This window comes from Stegostoma tigrinum, chromosome 11 (genome assembly GCF_030684315.1).
Source record: "Stegostoma tigrinum isolate sSteTig4 chromosome 11, sSteTig4.hap1, whole genome shotgun sequence".
Taxonomy (NCBI): domain Eukaryota; kingdom Metazoa; phylum Chordata; class Chondrichthyes; order Orectolobiformes; family Stegostomatidae; genus Stegostoma; species Stegostoma tigrinum.
The window spans coordinates 82,948,625-82,959,032 of NC_081364.1; positions in this window are offsets into that span (position 1 = coordinate 82,948,625).

Here is a 10,408-nt window from a genome sequence, read left to right on the forward strand (position 1 = left end):
ACAAATATCCCTGTCAGCAGCATAAATCAGAATATTTGCCAGCAGATTTCAGTTCTGATGTTTGTTCAGTCGACTTGAAATGTTAACTCTGCTTTTATTTCATCAGAGCCTGCCAAATTGTTCACTTTCCTCAGCACTTTGTTTCATTTTTGTTTCAGATCTCTGACACATTTCTTTCTTTGGTTTTACTGTTTTTTTTAAAATACATTTCACAGGATGACGAAATCATTGGTAAAAGAAGAATTTGATGACCATCATTAATTACCTTTAGCTGTGACCATTCTACGAGGCAGTTTGAAGCCAAACACATTTTGTGGGTCTGAATTCACCCTTAATCCAGCCCGGGTAATAACGTTAGATTTCTTTACCAGAGGAGATCAGTGAAATGAGATAGGTTTTTAGACAATTTGCTGCTGGTTTTATGGTTGCTATGAGTGAAATTGGCCTTGGTTACAATTCTTATCATTAGAATGAAAGTCCAACCACCAGTTGTGGTAGGATTTGAAACAGTATCTATCATGTAATAACCAGTGTCTCTGCATTACCTCCAGAGTGACTTAACTACTCTAACACGGTGTCCCTATCACTAGTTACTTTGAAAACAAGAACAGGGGTGTGATCAAATTATTTATAACTTGGAAGACTGGTCAGAAGACAGCTGGAACCATAAAGTCTTAATTTTACCAAGGCATAGATAACGTTTTATCCAGCCACAGCGCAGAGGCAGAGGGGGAGAGTGCAGATATTATGGAGCTGGTATTGGACAAATTTGGTGATGGAGACAATAGTAAGACATAAATCAAGAAAGGCCCTCAATGTTGTGAACAAGCCTTGTTCTCAGATGCTTGTGAAGGATGAGTCTGAAATTCATGGACAATGAAGCGAGGTTTTAAATCAAACTGAAGATAATTGTTTCCATCTTTTCCAAATACAGATAACAGAAATGGCAACAAAGATGTATATGCCTTGCGGAAGCAGTGACTGGACAGAGATAGAAAGGCTTACCAGGAGCACCAACAACAGCGAGAATGGGATAGTAACCAGCCTGAATAATCATCAGTACACATAGTATTCGAAGTGGTGACGTTGACCAAGATGCGGTAAGATAATAAAGACCCGAGGATAAACCCCTGCCCATTGTTGCAACATTCCAGTCTATTGTTCTCAGATTCTGATCCATTGTTGTAACATTCCAGTCGATTGTTCTCAGAATCTGATCCATTGTTGTAACATTCCAGTCTATTGTTCTCAGATTCTGATCCATTGTTGTAACATTCCAGTCGATTGTTCTCAAATTCTGATCTCTCCGCCCCCTCTCTCTGCAGCTGCGAATCCCTGTTAGTGCTGTCGCTGAAGTTCTCGCTTATAGTATGGGATAAGACATTGAACAGTGCGCCTTAGTTATAGGAGAGGGAAAGCTTCCTGTGATGCAGTTAGAATCCATAGAGACTGACATCAATCACAGGCACTGAACAAATAGTTCCAGTTAACCACTTTCAATACACCTTCAGTGAACCTTCGGTTCACAATTGAAACTGGGCTGGATTGGATGTTAACATTGTTGGCTATTTGTCGTATATTCCATCACCAATTGCTCTAAAGATGTAGTGGTGAGGGAAAATGATGGATGTTTTCATTTTGCCGGTTAAGTGGCCCTGCCTTGTTGTCCATGTGCAATGCTGTAACCACCTGCATCAATACACTACGCCCCCCAAAAAAGACAAGCAAAATGTCATTACTGTGCTGATTGTACAAAAAAAATGCTGAGCAAAATTGGGTTGGTCTTGCAGAGAAAGTGTAGATTTCTCATTGTTGTAATAAAACAACATTGTATGTTGAAGATACAAAGTTCTTCATTGCAGTTTATGTGCTTTAAAGCAGTAACATTTACATTTCTTGATTCAATTGACCAAAACTAAAATCAAATGTGGTGTGTACAATCATGTTGTTCATTAAAGAGCATGGACTAAAGAGCCAGGGACAGAATGAATGTGACATTGGTTCAGAGACAGAGAGGAATGGGGGCAGTGGCTGTAGAGACTGGACAGGAGCACAGTGATATCCCAATGTCATCAGTATTTAGCTAGCACTTATTCTGACAGATGGAATGAAATGTAATGCAGAGCAAGGGAACAGGTTACATTTGAGAGATGGAATGCCAAACAACAATATGAACACACCATGATAAATTTAAATGTAATAGGAAAGTATATTTTATGTAAACACTGTTTAATCATGGGGTATGCAGAATGATAAAATTTTTCATATACGCACAGGATATTCAGAAATAAAAGCAGGCAAAGAATTCAAAATGACAAGGTTTAGAGCTGGATGAACACAACAGGCCAAGCAGCATCTTAAGAGCAGGAAAGCTGACATTTCGGGATTTCAAAATGTCAGGTGTATAGGGATTTTACCGGATAATGATAGTAGGGATATAGTTCACCCCTAGCTGGTGCAGAGATGATGGGCCGAGTGACCTCCATCTTTGGTGTAATTATTCTGAGATTTGTATGAAAAGGCTTCAGAGCCTGAGGGGAAACACTTTCAGTGAAGGGCACGGATTGTGCCATCATGAGTAAGCTATTTCTGTTGTCTCATCAAGTGCAGCTGCCTCGGAAATTTATTTTCAATCAAAATCGATTTCCTAAAATTCATGCTTTGAGGGCGATTTTCACAAAATATTTTTTAATAAAGAAACAGACACTGGTGTAATACACGTGTAACCAGCCCATTGGCTCTCACAGAATCAGGAATGGACGATATTGTCCATATATAACCAAGTTCAACATCGAAACCTATCCAGAAAAGCAAAATTCTGGAGATTAAGGAAACCTGAAATAGAAGTTAGTGGAGAAACACAATATATGAGGCAACATCTAGAGACAGATTTTGAGTTAACAGGTCTGGTCTGTGATGAATCTGTTCTGAAAAAGTCATATTGCAGATGCTGCTAGACATGATCATTTTTATTCCAGCATTTCTTTTTTTTCTTTTCACTCTCACAATTTGCCTGATCTGAATCAGAACAGTGAAGCTGCCATTTGAGTTGACCTTCAAGTATTTGTGAATGGTCATTAAAGGAGACATTGCAACGTTTCTTTAATAAAGATCCCAAGTATCGATGGCATGTTACATTGAGATAAATTGCCATGAAAAGTTTGAACTCAGTGGCACTGATATTGCACGATCAGTCCTCTTATTGAAAACAATGTGGATCCTTAACTCAATGTCATACCATGCTCCTGATGTCGCTGGGGTTACACTCATCCAGCAAAGTCTTACCTTTCTGAGTCTTTGGGCTCAACTATGAAAACATAAAATATCTTGATATGTTTAATAAGACGCACTCAACCATGGGTTTTAGCAGGCACTAGCAAAGGTTGAGTTTATTTGTCATCACCAATAGCTCTGGAGAAAGTAACAGCGAGCGACCTTCCTGAAACACTTACAATCCAAATGCTGCAGGCGTGCACACAGAGCTGTTTGTTAGGGATTCCAGGATTTTTTTTCAATACATTATAGTCAATGAACAGCAATTTAGTGCCTATCCAGGATGACAAGTGACTTGAATGACTACTTTCAGAGATTGATTTCCCAATTGTCCAGTCGAGGACATTACCAGTGCAGGATTGTCTCCAATTTGCATTGATCACATTTTTGTTCAGGGTCCATAATGCCACAATGAGTGAAGTAACATGGGTGGCATGGGAAGTTACTCTGATCTCACTTCCAATAATGTTGGAACATGAGCTAAAACACTAAAGACTGAAAGTACAGAACACTGTGCTCATTGTTCTCACAATATTCCAAAGCTTTTTTTCGGTATGAACTTCCGATTCTGTCAGCAGATGTTTGTCCTATTTGTGATGAGGCTAGTTTGTGTCTGGAATGCACTGCTTAGGAGGGTGGTTGAGGCAGGTAACGTCCCAAACATTAAAAGCATTTGGATCATCACCTGGTGGTGTAGTCTCAATGAGCCTGTTCTCAATTATATGGTTCTGTGTGGGAGCAGCCATGAAAGGTCTGATGTATTCTGAAGTACTGGCCAATGGTACTTGTTTGTCTGTTCCAACAACTGTGCTCAGAAAGTGTTTCAAAACAGCATCACTCAGACAGTATCAGCACTTACTCAGCCGAGGACAGCCGAGCTATCTCTGAAGACACACAGGATTTTTCAAATGGTCAGTGCAAGCTTATTCCAGCTGTTTATCGCCATTATTTTAACGAAACCAATAAAATGGATACAGCTTTTGCTTCATTAGAATAAAATATTTTCTCTGTTATGGTGTCATTCCTCAAAAGAAGAATAGACTCCTTCTTCCCATGCACACACTTTGAGAATGTATTTGTTTTCCTGCCGGTTCTGGATCCCCACTTCCCTCCAGAGCTGTTTCCATGATCTGGTTCCATGTTCATGCCACACGAATATGCATTTTCAAAGAGAATGTTTCTGGTTGAGCCAAGATTGTGAATGCTCACAAACTAACAGATCATATTCCTCAGCACCGCTTCACAGTCCTCAGTTCCTGCAGTAGTCTATGTCGTTATTCCAAAATATGTGGGTACCATTCAGGTTTAGCTGATGAATGGCTAACAAGAACAGTTCTGCAGTGTTGCCGGGCAGGAATTATCTCCAACAGGAGGCAATCCAAAAGCACCACCTTGATATTCAATGAGATAATCAACTTCCAGTGACAAATATCCTGTGTGTAACTATTCATCAGAAATTCACCAAATCATAGAGTCAGAAAGTTGTGAAGAATGGAAACAGAGGCTTCAGTTAACTTCATCAACACCAATTACATATACCTAATAAATCTTGTCCCATTTGCTAGCTTTTGACCCATATCCTTCTAAACCTTTCCTAATCACATACCCATCTGTTCAAATGTTGTAATTGTACCAAACTCCATTACTTCCCCTTGCAGCTCATTCCACACACTCACCTCCCTCTGTGTGAAAAAGTTACCCCTGAGGTTCCTTCTAAATCTTTTCCAGCTCACCTTAAACTCGCACCCTCTAATTTTGGACTCCCCCACCCTGTTGAAAACACCTTGTCTAGATACCCTATGTATTCTCCTCCTGATTTTATAAATCTCAGGAAGTGCACCCCTCAGCCTCCGAATCTCCAGGCCAAAGCCTATTCAGTTTCTCCCTGCAGCTCAAACCTTCCAACCCAGGCAACATTCTTATAAATATTTTCTGAACCTTTTCAATTTTCACAACATCCTTCCGATAGCAGGGAGACGAGAATTGCATGCAATATTCCAAAAGTGGCCTAACCAGTGTACAGCTGCAACAGGACCACCCAACAACTACACGCAATGCACTGGCCAATAAAAGCAAGTTGTACCAAATGCAACAGGAGTAGACTCCCAACTTTAAGGGCTTTTAAATGGTCACTGGATAAACATATGGATGATAATGGAATACTGTAGTTTAGATGGACTTCAGATAGTTTCTCATTTCGGCACAACATTGAGGGCCGAAGGGCCTGTACTGCACTGTAATATTCTATGTTCTATGTTAAATGCTTTCTTTACTATTCTCTCTATCTCTGAATCCACTTTCAAGGGACCATGTGCCTGCAACACCAGGACTCATTGATCAGCAATACTCCCCAGGGCCTTACCATTCAGAGTACAAGTTCTGCCCTAATTTGATTTCTAAAATGCAACATGTCAGATTTATTCAAATTAAATCTACCTACCATTCCTTGGTCCATTGTCCCATCTGAACAAGATCCCATTGTACTCTGAAATAACCTTTTACAGTGTCCACTACATTTCCAATTTGGTGAACTTCAAGCTGGAAGTTTTCAAGGTCAATTAATGCCGGTCGAGCTCCACTAAAATCCCAAACGAATTAAAAAGAAAGTCTGATTTTCCAGAAAAAATATTGAGCTATAGAGCTAATTGCTGTCTTTGATGTTGTGGGATATATATGCAAAATGCAGTTCATGCATAATGTGAAAGAAAAAGACAAATCACAGCTCAGGTCACAGATAATTAAAGATAACACCGCATTTTTTGAAGCAGCTGGAGGAGCACTCAAAATGCCATGCCTCGTGGGTGTCAACTTCAAGATAAGTGTGATTAATGTAGTTTTGTTTTTTTGATTGGAATAGACATGTTGAGCGGAAGGTTCTGTTTTTATGCTGAACGGTTCTCTGGCCATAATTTTTGAAAGCAGAAAAAGCAGTCTCGCAATTTCCATAATACATCAGCTTTTGTGCTCCTGAGATGCTGCTTGGCCTCCTGTGTTCATCCAGCTTCACATTTTGTTATCTTGGATTCTCCAGTATCTGCAGTTTCCATTATCTCTGATCACAATTTCCATATGTTGTGAGCATCAAGGGATGAGGATTACAATCTCCATGACCACACAGCATCCTGGCTTGGATCTATATTATTGTCCATTCACTGGCACTTCTTCAGAATCCTGAATGTCTCCATGAAACATATGTTAGTGTCCCTGGGTTTCACCATCATATTCTGAATGGGAATTAGACAGAGGCAATAAATGCTGGTCTTGCCAACAAAAGTCATCTCAACAGTACAAATAAAAGTAATCTGTACTATTAAAGACATATATTCAGCCCAATCTGTTGACTGAAAGCAGTTTTATTGAGATTTTAACTTTGTTCTATGTCTCTGATCTTGCTGAATAACCATGAAACTTTCCTGAGTGTTTTCATAGTGTCGTTGAAAAATCGTATTTGGAAGTTGCACCCATCATTCTGAAAGGCAGAGCCTTCGCGGCCATGTGAAAACTTGGATCAGGAGCAAGTGATTAGAAAAATCAAACCAAGTCCTCCATGCAGTGAGCTCTTGAGTGATGTGGCCTCAAATAAACGTTCCTCTCCACCCCTTATAACATTGGTGTGTTATTCTTAGTCAAGAACCTGTTTGCCTCTCCCTTAAGAATATTCAATGACTTATCCTCCATCTCTCTCTGGTCAGACTTCCATAAACACACAATCCTTTGAAAGGGTAAAAGAAATAAGTCACCATTGTCGAACTGAGATATTCTCCAGTTTTACAGTCCAGCCACTGGTGGTAATCTCTTGCACAAATGGAAATAATTTTTCAGCATTCAAATTGAAAGGACTGCTCGGAATATTTTGCATTTACACAAGATGGTGTGTCATTCGCCTAAAGTCCAATATATCAGGGGCCAGACTGGTCATGATTACCTCTGAAGGTAAATACTTCTCAAAGGAATCACTTCAGTCAATCATCTCTGGATGGCTTCTGATTTCATCATGCACACAGCCCAATGCAGTCTCACCATTACCCTGGAAAAGTGTCCAAAAACTGCCCTCTTCGGCCGTGAGACTGCTCGACCATGTCCTGCTGCAAACCAGGTTCTACAGCCGCATCACCTTCCTTAGTCCCTGCCTATGGAACCGGGTCATCCCCATTGGACTACAGTCCACATTCAAGCCTTCCCAATTTGTCCCCAAACGTGACAATGTCTACATCCAGAACATTAAGACACTTCAGAAGCTTCTTTCCCTGCGACACCTGAAACACACACTCGCAGCAATGCAACGGCATCTGCAGGCACGGCAATCCAGCCTACCCCAGCTCAGAGCCTCCCTCTCTCAGACCTACAAAGGAGCTCTGTTTTTTTTTTATTCTTCGTAGGATCCAGAACCTGAACTCACAATTCTCCTCAGCTTTCGTGGGCACAAAAAACCCTAAGTACAGTAAACCTCCTGGTGCCGACCACCTAAAACGGGCTTCCTCCACCTCCCAAATCCCCAACCCTACCCAGGAACTTCCACACAATGTGCCCGCCACCATTGGCCATGTGGCCACTGTTGGAGCCACCAGGGATGATGTCACATCCTTCGCCGCAGGATACACCGCTTCCGGGACAGTGAATGCCACCGCCTCCATTTCCAAGTCCAACACCACAGACACCGAGGACACACCTACCATCACCGCTGCTGCCTCCTCCTACCCTGCTCCTCCCACCACCAGCGCAAACAGCACTTCGCCCACCACCGATCCAACTCCGCCCATGCCAAATCAACTCTGCCCACAGCCGACGCAACTCCACCCACGAACATCTCTGATGTCACTCCACCCACAGCCTCCACAGCAAGCAGCTCCAGAGGAGACAGAAACACTGATCACTACCGAGTCTTCACCATCCCGACAGACCTCCCCCTTACTGAGGAGAAACGATCAGTCCTCAGTAAGGGGCTCACCTTTGCCCCCCTCCACCCACACATCAATCAATACCGCTCACGCTTGGACGTTGAGTAGTTTTTCCGCTGCCACTGCCTCCATGCTTACTTCTCTAACTGTGAGCCTAACCCTTCCTCTACTGACCTCTTCATTCACCACCAATGCACCCCCTCCTCCTGGACACCATCCCAAAGTCCTCTACCCTCCCTCGACCTCTTCATCGCCAACTGCCATCGTGTGACATCAAACGCCTCAACCTCTCCACCCCTTGCACTCACTCCAACCTCTTCCCTGCAGAACATGCAGCCCTCTGCTCCAATCCCAACCTCACCATAAAACCCATGGACAAGCGAGGCACAGTTGTAGTATGCCGCACTGACCTCTACATCGCTGAGGTTACACGTCAACTCTCCAACACCACCTCCTACTGTCCCCTTGATCATGACCCTACGCCCGATCATCAAACCATCATCTCCCAAACCATCCACAAGCTCATCACCTCAGGTGACCTCCCACTCACAGCCTCTAACCTCATCATTCCCCAACCCTGCAATGGCCGCTTCTATCTCCTTCCCACAATCCACAAACCTGCCTGCCCTGGTTGACCCATTATCTCTGCCTGCTCCTGCCACACCGAACTTATCTCCACCTAACTGGAATTCATTTTATCACCCTTAGCCCAGGAACTCCCTACCTACGTCTGTGACACCACCCACACTCTCCATCTCCTACAAAACTTACAATTCCCCAGTCCCCAAAACCTCATCTTTACCATGGACGCCCAGTCCCTATACACGCGCATTCCCCATACAGATGGCCTAAAGGCCATCTGTTTCTTCCTACCCCGCAGGCACAACCAGTGCCCCTCCACTGACACCCTCATCCACCTTGCCAAACTCTTCCTCACCCTCAACAACTTCTCTTTCAATTCCTCCCACTACCTACAGACAAAGGGGGTGGCCATGGGTACCTGCATGGACCCAAGCTGTGTCTGCCTCTTTGTAGGTTATGTGGAACAATCCCTCTTCCATACTTACACAGGCCCTAAACTCCACGTCTTCCTCCATTACAGTGATGACTACATCGATGCCGCCTCATGCATCCACGAGGAGTTCAACCAGTTCATCAACTGCACTGGCACCTTCCACCCCACCCTTAAGTTCACCTGGACCATCTCTAATGCCTCTCCCTCCTTCCTGAATCTCTCTGTCTCCATCTCTGGCAACCACCCAGAAACCAATATCCATTTCAAGCCCACTGACTCCCACAGCTACCTGGAATACACCTCCTCCCACCCAGCTTCCTGCAAAAATGCCATCCCCTATTCCCAATTCTGCCGCATCTGCTCCCAGAATGAAGAATTCCACCCCTGTACAAATCAGCTGTCCTCGTTTTTCAAGGACCACAACCTCCCCCGACTCAGTGGTTGAGAACTCCCTCGACCACGTCTCCCACATTTTGCACAACTCATCCCTCACACCCCGTCCTCACCCTTATCTGCTTTCCAGATGGACTACTCTCTCCGTGACTCTCTTGTCTGCTCCACACTCTCCTCCAGCCCCACCACACCCGGCACTTTTCCCTGTAACCGCAGAAAGAGCTCCACCTGCCCCTCCCCCTCCCTCTCACCTCGATCCCAGGCCACACATCTGCTACTGTGCATCCGCTGTTCCCATTGTGGCTCCGCTACACCGGAGAAACGAAGCGGAGGCTTGGGGACAACTTTGCAGATCACCCATGCTCGGTTCGCACTAAACAACTCCCCCTCCCATTCTGCAAATGACATGTCCATCCTGGGGCTCCTGCAGTGCCATAACGATGCCACCCGAAGTTTGCAGGAACAGCAACTCATATTCCGCTTGGGAACCCTGCAGCCCAATGGTATCAATGTGGATTTCACAAGCTCCAAAAACTCCCCTTCCCCCACTGCATCCCAAAACCAGCCCAGCTCGTCCCCGCCTCCCTAAACTGCTCTTTCTCTCACCTGTCACCTCCTCCCACCTCTAGCCGCACCTCCATCTCATACCTACAAACCTCATCCCGACCCCTTGACCAGTCCGTCCTTCCCGACTGACCTATCCCCTCCCTCCCTCCCCACCTGCACTCACCTTTACTGGCTCCCTCCCTGCCTCTTTGACCTGCCTGCCTCCTCTCCACCTATCTTCTCCTACACAGCAGCAGCTACACTGATGATGTCTTCTCGACTG